Source organism: Medicago sativa, chromosome 6 (genome assembly GCF_051527215.1).
Source record: "Medicago sativa cultivar Bolivia chromosome 6, Bolivia_mono, whole genome shotgun sequence".
In the NCBI taxonomy this organism is placed as follows: Eukaryota; Viridiplantae; Streptophyta; class Magnoliopsida; order Fabales; family Fabaceae; genus Medicago; species Medicago sativa.
In genome coordinates, this window is record NC_140754.1 from 62,545,525 (window position 1) to 62,560,282 (window position 14,758).

At 32.1% G+C, this 14,758-nt stretch overlaps 2 long non-coding RNA genes across 6 annotated transcripts; both read right to left on the bottom strand.

Annotated features, from left to right (window-relative positions):
- Positions 1-2,432: 2,432 nt before the first annotated feature.
- Positions 2,433-7,504, bottom strand: LOC146916169 (uncharacterized). 5 transcript variants are annotated; one of them, XR_015014916.1, is made up of 4 exons: positions 6,821-7,504; positions 6,298-6,334; positions 4,434-4,533; positions 2,433-3,667 (listed from the first exon to the last, which is right to left on the bottom strand). It is a non-coding gene; the product is annotated as an uncharacterized LOC146916169 (long non-coding RNA). The 5 variants fall into 5 exon arrangements; XR_015014913.1 differs by having other exon boundaries at positions 6,298-7,498; XR_015014914.1 differs by lacking the exons at positions 6,298-6,334; positions 6,821-7,504 and adding an exon at positions 5,209-5,842.
- Positions 7,505-10,104: 2,600 nt separating this feature from the next.
- Positions 10,105-12,024, bottom strand: LOC146916170 (uncharacterized). The gene is made up of 3 exons (XR_015013759.1): positions 11,469-12,024; positions 11,153-11,234; positions 10,105-10,351 (listed from the first exon to the last, which is right to left on the bottom strand). It is a non-coding gene; the product is annotated as an uncharacterized LOC146916170 (long non-coding RNA).
- Between the last annotated feature and the right edge of the window lie 2,734 nt (positions 12,025-14,758).

Below are 14,758 nucleotides of genomic sequence, written 5' to 3' on the forward strand. Positions count from 1 at the left end.
TCCTCTTTTTATGTGTAAATAAAGTTTTATACTGTAAAATATCTAAAGTCCATGACACAGTTTACATTCATTTATGTCATCTTCTGTATCACTTCTATTCATTATCAGTTTTCTTTGTAATATTTTGATCAGCAACCACTTCAGCTTTAACTCAACAAGGGATTAGTATTTGGTAGAATTTCTTGCATATAATCTCTGGTTAAGGGCAGCAAAATTACCATTTGCATTATTGGCAAGTATTATCTAGGTTGTGATCTAGTTTTGAATATGTCCTATGTATCGTAGGAGTAGCACATAAAAAGCTTATATCACAAGTTGAAGAATCAGTGGAGGTCCAACTCAATGATGCTCAAAAGAAAATTTCATCCACACAGCAGGCAAGTATTTGTTAGATGTAGAACCTATATACATCGGCACTGGGTTTTCAATGTCTTTTTTTTTATCTGAATGAGCTTATGGTTAGTCATCAACCAAGGGCTCAATTCTTGGATTACTAGTGTGCTGATATATTGCGTTAAATTATACTTGATTTATTGACTGCAAGATTCTCTATTGGAAATCAAGAAGCTAATAAGGGAATGCTGTGTTTTAAAGAGATTTGTTCTTACTGTCATAAACTGGTTTTTAATTGAGTTGTTCTGTTTTGCTAGTTTTTATCAATTGAGTTTGGGATGGGATTTGATAATGATATGTTTTGTGGGAGCCATTAGTTGGTTTTCAATCTTCCTTGTACCATTTGGTTTGTTTTTATAAGTGCTATGTAGTGCATCTTTTGAGACATATTTAAGTGATGTTCTGAGGCAAAAACATACATTTAATGAGTAAATGAAAACAATTCACTTTGTGGAATCAAACTCAAATATTGCAAGAATAGACAAGGAATTTTATCACTATAATATGGTATAAGACCATTGAACAGACGAAAACAATGTCTATGGGACGACATTGATGATACCTGCAAAGCTACCAGCCACAAAGCCAATGTGCTCATCCACCAGTGATGAATTGCAAATCATAAATTGATTTCACCATGACTAATTTCAGTTCTTCTTTAATTGCAGAAGTGCAGATCATAAATAAAGGGTCAGGCTGGAGTTTGGTTTGGGGTCACCTAAAGTACGTGTATGCAAAAACAAATTTGGTGTGTGAAGCTTGTGTAGCAGAGGAAGGAAATGTGACTTAGTAAACTCTGATAAGATGGACGTAATTAACTAAAGTTATATTGACATCATATATGCGTGTGTGTGTGTTATAATAATTAGGTGTAACATGTTCTATTTCAAGGAGTAAACTCTTTTAAGGAGTTGCTGTAACATGTTCTATTTCAATTTCAATTATTGCTTAGGCTGATTTGGATATTCTGCATGAATTTTCAGGGAAGTTCCCTAGTCTTGTTTTCAACGAAAAATATCTTGAGACTAAGGTCAATGGGACTGATGCTATGGTCAAATTTTGGCTGAAGAAAGTGCTCTGCATGGGAGAAGCTAATGGCAATGTCTTCTCGAAGTTACTATGTATTAGAGCATTGATAATAGTTTTACTGAAACCTCTATCTCTCTCACTTTACTAAAACATGTTTGCTGAAATTAATTTGAAGTAGCTGTAAAAGGTGATCCATAGTTTCAAGTTTATGTATTTGTTTTGCTATAGATTTGCTGCGAAATTGCAATGAAATGTCCTCAGTTTTATTGTTGTAGATTTGTTGCGAAATTGCTTTGAGAAGTCATAGTTATGTTGCTACAGAAAAATCATTTTGAATGCTTTTTTGCTGCGGACCAACTAAATATTAGCTAGGATTTTAGTTTTACTAGCTACGGATTTAGTAGGAATTAATTCCCTAGAAAATTTGTCTTTCAATCCATGCTACAGCTGATTCAATAGTTTTTCCTTAGCATAACTCTAGCTAAATTGGTTTACCAGAAATTAGCTACGGAGTAGCTACAAAGATGGTTGTAGCAAATCACATATTTTCTTGTAGCCTTTTGTCAACGAATTGTGCAGTATACTCTTGAAACATTCAAACCAGCACCAGAAGGAGATCAATACTTGAATAACAAAGAATCACTACTACAAAATACCCCCTTTAATAGCGTTCATATTAGCGTTTAATAGCGCTTTACAAGCGCTAAGAAAGCCCCCGCTATTAAAGGTCATAGCCCTATAATAGCGCTTTTAAAACGCTATTAATTAACAATGTTTCAATAGCGCTTTCAGAAAAGCGCTAATAAAGCCTTATTTTTGTGCTATATTTATACAGATGTTTCTTAGCGTTTTTCGAAAAAGCGCTATCTTAACTATCCCCCCTTAATAGCGCTTTCAGAAAAGCGCTAATAAAAGTCCTATTTTTATTTTAAAAAAATTACATCCACAACTAAAAGCAATATATTAAGATATACTTTTCCATTAATAGAAATAATGGAAATACATATATATACTTTTAAGAAACACTAGTCATTCATTAATAAAAATAAACAATAATGTGTTGATAAGAAACTTAATTACAAAATATATCTAATGTACACTTACATAAAAATGCAAAGTCCGTGCACTATATATGACCGATGACAAACCTAAAGTAACTACCAAAACCTTAGCTTTTTTCTCCAATTTTCCATGAATTTAAAATTGCAAAGTCCTTGACCGTCAAACTTGTCCACTCAAATCTACTTGTAGCTATCCATCACAAGGTATATGAATGAAACACTATTAAGAAAATAATAATCAATATCCTAGCTCAATAATTGATGATGTAGGAGTATGTGATGTACCTTACTCAAACACCAAGCTGAGGAAAAAACAGAACTACTTTTAGTAGGCCGAGGCATGTTACAAAGGGTAATAAAGACTAAAATGCCATACAAAGAACAAGTGGTTTGTAAGACATTGTTGATTAGTCATATTTATTACATTGAACTTCACTGTTTTGACTAAGGCAAAATTGGGGATCGTATGACAGAGAGCAAAAGGTGTTTAAGGAGCAGCCTTAGCATGAAAAAGCTTGTCAAATTGTAGAATCCATCATTTCTAAAGCTTGTCAAACATGAAAAAGCTTCTCAACATAACCTCAAGTTGTACTTATAGGATAAATGCATAATTGTTTATCATATAAATGCTTATGTATAAGTTATTTCTTTAATAAATGGTAAAATAAAGTCAAATTGTTTTTATAAAAATTATAAGTTGTTCTCGTAAACTATCAAGGAAAGTTTGTGGACATGTCATAATACATAGAGCAAGTAACAAACCCCGAATAAAACAAAATAAATTGGTATAAAAATTATAAGTTGTTCTCGTAAACTATCAAGGAAAGCTTGTGGACATGTCATCACGTGTTCAAATCAAACTCAGCTTCTGAAACAAAATAAGATCATTTCAATTTAATAATATTAAGATCATCTCATATGCTTTTGACCAAAGACATGATACATATAACTCACAAAATTCCCATATCAGCAAGATGTAAATAATTATGTCAAACTATAGTTACAAGAGGCTAATATATTATGGTAGCTCATGTCACTAGTGTAACTACTTCAAAGTATCATACATTAATATAAAAAATATTAACAAACCTGAAAAAGGAAGGATGGTAGGCTTAACCATTATTGTATTATAGAAGAATTGATAGTTGTTTCCACACTTCTCTAATCTCCACTTGTTAGCAATCCTGGGACACCAAAGAAACTAGCTATTCAAATATTGCATAAAAACCAAATACATTGTTCTGTCCAAAAAACCAAGAAACAATAACAAGCAACAAAAAGAGAGAAAGAAAATCCAATAGCAGAGGCCACAGAAAAAATCCAAGGGACACAATTTAAACTCCAATGCCTAGAGTGATAGAAACATAAAACAAAAGTACTAAGGTTGCCAACGGAACAACAATTTCAGGACGAGGCCAAAAGGTTAAAAACCCACCTCCAATAAAAGGTGTAATATAAAATGTATCACAGGAACATTACATTAATTTTATAGAAGTTAAGTGACAACAAACACAATAATTGATTGAGATTTGGGACTCTAATCATGCATTACGTAGATATATGCTACTTTTCATGTAGTATGTTATTAAAAGATATACATACTACGCAATCTAAGTATGGACACTTTTCTTAATTGCAAAATGCACGTTAAAGCAGACAGCAGATTCTTATATTTAGTATAAATCAATCTCTTTTCACTTGGAAAGAATCTCCCACACATCAGGGATATAATAATATTAGCTAGTAAAGCTCTTCTAAGTTCTAATGAATCAACTATGTCAAAGGCTTATAGTCATTCCCTTATATTAAATTAAATCTTATGTTTAATCACTTCTAGATGAGAAAGTTAAATGTACAAATTGGTAAAAAAATAAAAGGTATTCCTAAAAAAAAAAAACTTATACAATATTTCTATTTCTAAAGACTATATAAGTAGGGGTGGAAAATTACTTCAAGAGAATAAAGGGGTGGAAAATTACTTCAAGAACTCCTCCCGTAGAATACTTCAAAACTCGAAGAAAAGCCGTAGTCTTTTGGCCCTTTGTTAATGCTGTAGGAAATATCAAGTTGTCACCAACAATAACACAAATGTGAATTTAACAAATGATTACAAGAATAACACCGGATGAAATCAATCACAAGTCACAATCACTAAACCATCACTTTTAGAAGTTTTATAGAGAGCCTCTTAAAGTTTTATTAATGAAAAAAATCATTTTTTTGTTGAACAAAATAATCACTTTAGAAGTTTTAATCTGTTTGTTGCAAATTTTCGAAAAAATTAGAATCTAAAAAACATTTAAATACTACTTCAAATGAGAAGTTATTTTTAGTAGCTTCTCTAGAAAATCAGTTTTGATAACTGGTTTTTCTTTAAAAAATAAAAAAATGATCTTCATTCTTGTAAACAAACCCAAAACAACTTTTGTTTCTTTATAAAAATCTCTAAATTATCAAGCCTTAAAATCCCTTTTTTATAATTCATAACAGCAAAAGAATGTAATAACAACAATAATAACCATCATAAGAATTCAACCAAAATCAGTTCAAGATCCAACTAGCTATCTCACAAAAATCATCGTAAGAATGCAATAAGAACAATAAATAAATAAATAAACCACCAAATTAGAAGATGTTTTTGTGCTATCAACGACAAAAATAATGAATTTAGAAGCTTTCACATAACCTCCTATTATGAACCAATGAGGAAAGAACACAGTTATACCTCGACCGAGATCGATTTAGGATCAACCGAAGGTGGAGAGGCGGAGACACAACAGGTTCTGACCAGTGATGGGAGGGATTTCACGAGTTCTGCAGTGGGTGGGGATGGTATCGATAGAGAGTTGGAGTAAGAATCGGCACCGAAAGTGGTGAGAGAGCAAAGAAAAATCGATTGAGTGAGTGAGTGATTGATGAAGGAGATCGGTGAGGAGAAGGGTTTTGGGGTTTTGATGGCTCGGTGATGGTGATGGAGAAGGAGATGGAACGATGGAGATGTTTTGGGGTTTTGGAGGGGATGAAGTTTTCAGATCTGAAACGATGGAGAAGTTTTCAGATGTGCGTGTAAATGAAAACTCTCCGCCTTTTTTTTATTAAATTTTCATAAAGCCAAACATAGCGTTTGTATAAAACGCTATCTATACCCCCCTCCAACAATAGCGTTTCATGATGAGCGCTATCTCTGTGAATCAATATAATAGCGTTTTTAGAAAAGTGCTATCGTATCCAAATTATAACTAGTTTATCTTAGCGTTCGAGAAAAAGCGCTATAACTGGTCTATGGATTGCATTTTTAATAGCATTTATCCGAAAACGCTATTAAAATTGTGCTATTAAAAGCTAAAATTGTAGTAGTGAATATTATCATAGATGAGTGGGTATTGTATCAGTGAATGAAACTTTCTATCATGCTAAGACAATATAAACCATGCATCAATCTGGTAGACAATAACATCCAAAGAAGCTTGGACATATTTTTATAGGTATAGGAATTGCTTCGAAGTTTATCACATGTGGTATACTTTATAATGAACTAAGTGGTGGCGGTAGTCTAATTTTAGAAGTATTGGTTTTGAATGTCTCTAGATGTATGACCTTCAAAGAAATAAATTGGTGATAAAATCAGCAATTAGTAGTGACAATAGTAAAACTTTAACACTTAAAGGTACATTGATAGTGGAGAATGATAAGTGAACATGGCAATTGACACAATGTAGCTTCTTTTCTTCTCCATTCATTCCTGCTATTTACCATTACTTTATGCAATCAGAACACAAAATATATACATGCCAAATCATCAAAAATCACCAACCTTTGTGTAACTTTGATCAAACTGCAACCAAGCCAACCTGAAAAAGAAGCTATGAAGCAAGACAAATAGGAAAATGTGCATGAAAATAATGCAGACAATCAGACATCCTCCATTAAATTTGAAAAACACAGAGTAGACAATTCCATATGTTTTCTTGTAGTTTATTAATGTTCACCACTACACTTATGATTGAATAGTACCCAAACCAATTCATCGATTAACAATATCACAACATCTTTAAAAATTCGTCAAAGTTACATATGAAAAAAACAAGGACTGCGCTAATAGCCACTCCATATGAACATAACTGGCCAATCAATAATTAATCAAAGCAGAGGGTGACGTTGTAAAACTTGTATGTGGCAGCAAATTGAATTACCCATGAAAAAAAATACTACATGCCCTACCTCTATAACCATTCAATTGTCATTCTTGTATCGGGAAAAAATATAAGTGATTGATGATGCAATTAGAGAAGAAATGATACCACAAATTACAAAGCAAAAGACACAAACAAGTGTACCAGGCACATGACATCACATTGTTGCTCCATAGTTCATAAGAGATTTCATAACATATTCAGGCTTTATCCCAGTAGTATTCTACAAGTGAAATAGCTTACAATTAATCACAGCTGTTCTGTTGACTCTGCGGAAAAAAGAACAGAGTAATAGCTCTATCTAGGCACATAAAAAAAAGCACATATAACCCATGAATCTAAACAACAGAAAACATTAACCTATGCCAATATTGGGGGATTTTTCGGATTTAAAGGCAAATAAAATGTTGGGACTTTAAAAAAACAGACATTTTATACAATATCAAGTCACCAATAGATCTGAAAAAAGAGCAACTTTCGGATCTGAAAAAGTATGAAGTTAGGGTTTTTTAAAAATTGAATTTTTAAGTTTGATGCATAAACTGAGAAAAATATAGAATGGAGGATGACATTGCAGCTGAATAGTTCCAGTGATCTGGTCTCTATGCCACACGGCTCAAGAAATACAATAGAAAAATTAAATTTGTGGTGCTCAATTAGCTTATTGTCTAATTGTCAAATTCAAGTTCTCCCTTTCATTCAAATGTTCAGTTTAGTTATTCTTTCGGAAAGATAAAGCTTTAGCATAAACAATACGATAGTTATTTATTTGAACCAAAATATCATTCATTCAAAAGATGTAGTACATCATGATTGTTCATTACATATTGCATGGTTCCATAAAATAAAAACTTAGTTACCTATTACTTAAAAAGACATCAATCACAGAAATTTATAACAATAAACAAGAAAGAACGATAACATCAACAATTCTTTCTAGTTTATACAGCCAATCTAATTAAATTCATTTCTCCCTCTTTTGTCATTTTCAAAAAGAAAAGGGTAGACAAGATTTGGAAGCAGATCAAGAGATTAAGGTTTTGATGAACCATAATTTGATGAGATGAAAACGCACCAAAAAATGTACTAGAAGGGGTGAGACCAAGCCTTGGACAAACTTCTGAAATAATTCATTCTCAGTTTACGTGTTATTTTATATGTTTGTCGTCATACTAAAAAAAAAAACATCCAATCCAACATGAAAATGTGTAGAAAAAGAAAACCAACATAATGACAAATAATAATTAAATTAAAACTAAAACACAACAATCATATTTTAAGAACACATATTCTATAGAAAAAGAAAGAAAGCTTATGACTAACCACCATTATCGCTCTCGCTCTGACAGCACATGTAGTATGTTTGGTTAAGTTCAGTATTCCTTTGAACTTCAAATCTGGTCTATCGAACAAATGCATCACCAGATCTCCTTGCTCCGTAACCGAAGATCCAATATTCCAGGTATGATTTACTGAATCGATGTCGGGAATCCTAAATTTTGCATAAAATCAAAAACATCATCAATCTTCTCTGCTCTTGCGTCACATAGTAATTTCCTTTCGATGATAAGATTGTAAGATTGAAGCATGAAAGTGTTCACTGTTATATTGTTGTTACTTCTGAACACCATTATAACCTCAGCTCCAATCATCCCGGAGCCCTTAGGATTGATTCACCACGCAACCCAACTTTTTGGGGTTGGTAAGGATGCAACAAACAGAATAGAGATATAGGGGTTCTCTCTGTTGTAGGTGTAGTGAGTTGTTGCATTGAGCTTGAGCTCTTTGCAGCCGGGGTAGCCTTTAACCTTAGCTAAACATCCCACACCAGATGAATTAGGTGGAGAAGAAGTAGGGTTTAAGAACAGCAGCAGCAATGCGATCATAAGATAGAGTTTTTTGGAAGCCATTGACGATGTGTTGGCTTCCTCGATCAAACCAACACATCATCAATGACTTCCAAAAAACTTCATATTTTGATCGCAATACTGTTGTTAAGCTTAAACCCTACTTCATCTCCATTGATTCATCTGGTGTGGGATACTCACCTAAGATTAAAGGCTACCCCGGCTGCAAAGAGCTCGAGCTCAATGCAACACTTCACTTCACCTACAATAGAGATAATTCCACTATCTCTACTGCATTTGTTGCATCCCCACCAACCCCAAAAGGTTGGATTGCATGGGGCATCAATCCTAAGGGCACCAGGATGATTTGAGCCGAGGTTATAGTGGTGTTCAGATGTAATAATCTTGCCACTGTCGGGAAATTATCCATTGAAGTATGGGATGCAAGATCAGAGAAAATTGGTGATGTATTTCAATTATGCAAAAGTTAGGATTCATAGCGACAATGATTCAGTAAATAATACCGAGAACATTGGATCTTCAGTTACGAAGAAAGGGGATCTTGTAATGCATTTGTTAGATAGACCAAATTTGAAGTCCAAAGGAGTGTTAAACTTAAGTTAAGCTTCTACATGTTGTCAAAGCCAAAGCAATAATGGTTATTCATTAGCTTTCTTTCTTTTTTCCTATAAACCTTCCACTCATAAATTTAGAGTCTTGAGTTTAAGTTTTAATTTAATTTAATTATTATCAAACTATTGTTATTATGCTTGTTTTCTTTTTCTACAAATTTTTATTTTTGATTGGATTTTTGTTGAAAATGATAAAAGACGTATAAAATAACATATAAACTAGGTTGGACTTTTCTGTTAAGAAATTGAAACTTAATCTTTGATATTTTATTAAGAAATTGAAGCAATATGACAATGAGCTAAGATAAAAAAAAAAAACCAATGTCCCGTCATGAGTGTAATGGGATGGCTCTGACTTGGTTAAAAGAAAACCAATGTCAAAAAATATGGAATAAGACAAAGTTCAGGTTAACCCTCATGTTATTTGTCTTGTCTCAATTTAATTTGAGGTCAGAAGCTTTTTTCAATATTATTTTACATACTCTCTCAAACTCGGTCTCCGACACACACGACTTTTTCACTTCCATAATACTCACTTTCTATTTTAAACCTTAACCGGGTTCACTTCACACGCCGTCGGTCCTCATCTACTATGACTCAGGACATTGCTTCTCCAACTCAGCATCACACCGTCGTAAACCGTTGTTTTTTAGTTAAGATTATACTATTTAATTTATGCACCATTTATTGTTGTTTCCTATGATTAAAAAAAAAATCTACTACTTTTGATTATATTGTTGTTTCCTATGATTTAAAAATAACATGATTAAAAAAAAAAATCTACTACTTTTGATTATATTGTTGTTTCCTATGATTTAAAAATAACTGTTGATTAATTTTTTAGGACAAACCCGACTGTGTCTTCGTGTTGTGCCGTCCTTGTTACTAATTTTGATTCATACATATTAACAAATATGTGAACTGCTAGAGTAAATTGTATCACATGATCTTGATGCTATGCAATGCATATAAATATTAGCAAATATTGTACAACAAATAATTTCTTCTCTCTCAATTTCCAATGTACCATTGGCACTTGTTGTTGTAAAATAATTTCAGCTTCATGTAAATATTATTTGAGAAAAAAATAAATTAGGAAATAAGTGAAACTTATCAAATTTTCTTTGAGACAACTCTATCAACATTCGGATTAAACTTGTTGATAATTCTCCGCATTCAAAATCGATTATGAAGACCTGCAAAACAAAAACATGTGTAAAAAATAATTAGACCAAGTTAATTAGTGTTATTATAAATAAAAAAATGTCATGGTAACTTGTGCCCTATGGGCACCTGCTTAGGTTTCCAAATAAGGCAATGATAAATAGTCTATATAATTAATTAAGTGTGGGAGACAACAATCTTAATTATAATTAGGTGGCATGAAAATTTTTCGTCAAACACACACATAAATCAGCTTACTAATATATCTTGAAATCAAACATAAACTATGCTATAGAAAGCTACTAAAATTGTCCATAACCATCATCTAATAAATCGTTTTCTTCTTACAGAAACACTATGAACCTAATGTCAGCAACCACATTTCGAACGTTGATTTATTCTTTTTAATGCATAGGGTTTAAGTCATATTGCTGACTATAACATCTTTTTTTTTGACAAATGCTGACTATAACATCTGTTTGCATCGTGATGGAAAATTAAGATTTAACTTATTGGACTATGCAAATAATTTTTATTTCGTTGACAACTTTGGTGCAATTAGTGTATATTCTTTATTGTTAGTTTCAATCTAAAGATAGGCTCGAAAATAAATATAAAAAACCAATAGTGAAGCTAAAAAAAAATCAGATTTTGCATTCACTCCAAACATTCACGCCAAAATATGTATTTTCAAAATAGGGTTAATAAGATAAGAAATCAACCAAAACTTGTAATAAACAATTAAAAATAACTAAATAGGAATACAAAATTAAAATCAACACTAAAAACAAGTTAAAAACATTAAACTAATCGAAGAAATTTGAGAATCATACCTGATATTGAAGATTGATACCGAAGATTATGTGTAAATGGTACCAAACAAAGAGCAGTGAGTAGGAAGTCTCTTTTGAAGCCCTTGTGTAAATGAATAAACAAAAAACCAAACAATGATTAAAGTGAATAACAATGAATGATTCAGTATTAGAAATTAGAAATACAAAAGCTGAAAATAAAGAGTGGTGAGTGAGTTTGGATGATATTTGAAGCCCGTAAATGAATAAACAAAAACCAAACAATGATTAAAGTGAATAACAATGAATGATTCAGTATTAGAAATTAGGAATACAAAAGCTGAAAATAACAATTAACCTTGCAAAATAAAAAAGCTTCTAATAGGACGACCTCGACGCGGTGAAGGGAAAATTCAGACATGGTGGTCAACGGCGGTGGTGCAACTCCGGCGTGGTGGGAAACAAGTAGGTTTTGTAGAGGATGAAGAGTTGAAGATGATGATGCTTTTACTTTAGTGGGAGAAGGCCGAAGAAAAGAGTTTGTGTTGTTAAGTGAGAGAGAGAGAGAGAGAGAGAGAGAGAGAGAGAGAGAGAGAGAGAGAGAGAGAGAGAGAGAAAGAGAGAGAGAGAGAGAGAGAGTGAGGAAAAGAGGGAGTTGTGGTAAGTTTGTGTATGAGAGAGATAGTGAGGATTTTGAAAAAATAGAGTTTGAATCATTGTTATCTGTGTACAAAAGGGATGCTGATTGGGGAGTTTTCAAAACCCTATTTAGTGAGTAGTTTAGGAGTTGAGGGTGCATTTAATGCTGGCTAAGGAGGGAAAATTGGAGGTGATTAAGGCTATGTCAGCGTGGAAGCTTAAGCATTTATGATAAGGGATTAAAGCTCTGATCTATGCAAGTCAAGGTGCATTAGTTTATATACCCAAAAATGAACGTAAGTAGATTATAGTGCCTATCATTACTCCTATTCTACCAAATTCATGATCACATAAGTAGATTATAGTGCCTATCATTCCTTTTATTCTACCAAGCAAAACAGTGGATCCTAGAATTTGGGATTAAGCAGCAGTTGTTTTACCAAGGAAATTCCAACAAAAGAGACGAGAAGCTGATGGCATTGACCCGGCAAGTGTGCTACAAAAGAAACGTGTCGTGTACAAGAAATATTCAAAGGAGAGACTAATTGAGTTATAATTAATATAATTTAAACTTTAATTTATTATTTTTAACAACAAAATTTATTAAAATAGGAGTGAAGCACAAAGAGTATTTAACTACAAGCGATACTTGCCTCAAAAAAACAAAACAAACAACACCTAACATCAAAGAGATAAGAATAATTAGAGGGTTCCAAAAAAGAAAAAAATAAACACCACCTTTTTTTTTTTAAGGAAAAATAAACACCACCTAACATCAAAGAGATAATACAAACAAAGACCCCTAATTTTAAAATAAATTAGTGAAAAGCATATAATCAATATAGCATTAATGCTTGTAAATAATGAACAATGTTTTCATTATTAAACGGTTATTATAATGCACTACAATCTAACCCATATGATGCACGAGTTTGGTAGAGATTCTAATATAAGTATTAAATTGGCTATATCATTATTGTTAGAGTTACATTCAGTGATAATATGCTATCAAACTACTACAAAACTTAACAAAAAAAAGGTTCAAAAGCTATACCAATTTAAGCTATTAACTTTATTTTCTTACCAAACAATAACATCACGTTTTGTACTTCAATTACCTTCATATTTTATTACATTCTTGTTAAAAGAGCAACTAAAATAAACAAATTGAAAATAATAAACATTCTTCAAAAGTCAAAGTAAGAAAGAAAAATAATGTAATAATCTAGTCCAATGATTTTTGCAAATAAAAGGTCAGAATAAATAACTTTAAGTAATGTAATATAGGTGAAACAAAGAGGCAGACAAAATTATACAAAAAAGTCAAGTTCTTAGTGAAAAATTATCATCTGAATCAGTCAAATTATCAACAATATTAAGGATTCAAATTTAATAACTTGGCACATAGTAAGTTTTATTCAAATTCACACATACATGTCCCCTCTAGTCCTACTGTTGCAAGAATGCCAGAAAATAATTAGATTATAAGAAAAATGCTAGCAACACACATTTTAACACACAATTTTTAACACACTCTCTCCGAATGGTTAAAATTCACATGTATCTCACCAAATTTATATGGATCCCACATGATTTGGTGGGACCCATGCGTTAAGCATAATTGTATGATAAACAATAACGTCAAATTATTTTCTAATTAAAGAGTTTTATGAGGTAGGCTGCAATCAAAAAACTTTGTGTGATAAATAGACCTGAAAAGTTATGAAGCTACATTGAAATATATATTTCAATATAAGTTATTTAACTCATGGAACCAAAGTTCTAACAATAATAAATACACTAAAATAACTATTTAATTACAATTCATAAAAATAATTCTTTGAACCAAAATTTAAGAACAAAAAATGATACGTGTAACTAGTAACTAAAGGGATAGAAAATGACAGTTTTTTGGAAGTGAAAAAGGTGGGATAAGAAGTGTGGGACAGTTTTAGTGTGGCCATCGATTTCTGTCCAATTTCTCAAAATTGTTTGACTCGATGTCGTGACCGGAGTTCAAACCCCAATTATTATGTGATATTGGAACATCTGAGACTAATTTTCCATGCTGCATGATATAAAAAAATATTATGTTGTTGGTCATGTGTTGTTAAGGTTATTTTCCAGACAAAAAGTGTATTTCTAGTTTTTACTATTGGCTAAGACACAAGGCACCAGTCTACGTTGTTTAAAGCATGCAAAGGCTTCATATAGCAGGGGCAAGGCCCCTAAATGTAGGTCCACCAGTAGTGCAAAATTCTTCAAGGTCAATCCCTTAAACATAGTTTTTATCAAATTAGTTTTTAAAATCTTTTCAAAACTAATTTGATAAAGATAGTTTTTCAAAATGGAAAAAAACTTTTAAAATGATTTGTGACTTTTTTTCAATCTTAAACATAGGTCAATCCCTCCTCCTTTGTGTTTTTTTCCGCAGCTCTCATTCATTCTATCGTTATGTAGGGCTCTAGGTCGTATACAAATGGTTTGAGCTAGCTCTTGCTAGGGATTTTGGAGTATTGAGACAAACTTAGATTCCATGATTTTGAAGAATTGTTATTCTAGGCTTTAGTTACTCGCATTGATGCGCTGCTCGCAATTGGAAAAAAAAATCGATTTGTAGTTTAATTTAACATGATACAATAGAATAGCCCATCAAAAGAATTGATGATCTATCGACGAGTACCATTGTTTTGTGAGAAAATATATCAAAGAGTATTCGTCTGTTTTTATTACTATTGTATGATCATTTTCTTACATAAGAATATATCAATTGTCAATCAAAGAATCACAAGAGGATATAAAATCGACGAACATGGATATAAAATCCATCAAAAGACAACGAAAAAATTATTATTTTTCCTTTATCAACCAACAAAGTACTTCTTAAAACGTCCATTAATATTGCCCAACCATCCAATCCATGGAATTGCCTTCATTGAAGAAATATTATATAAACAAATTCCGTAGTAGGAAACTCTGAACAAATGCAGGTATGCAGACCAACAACTT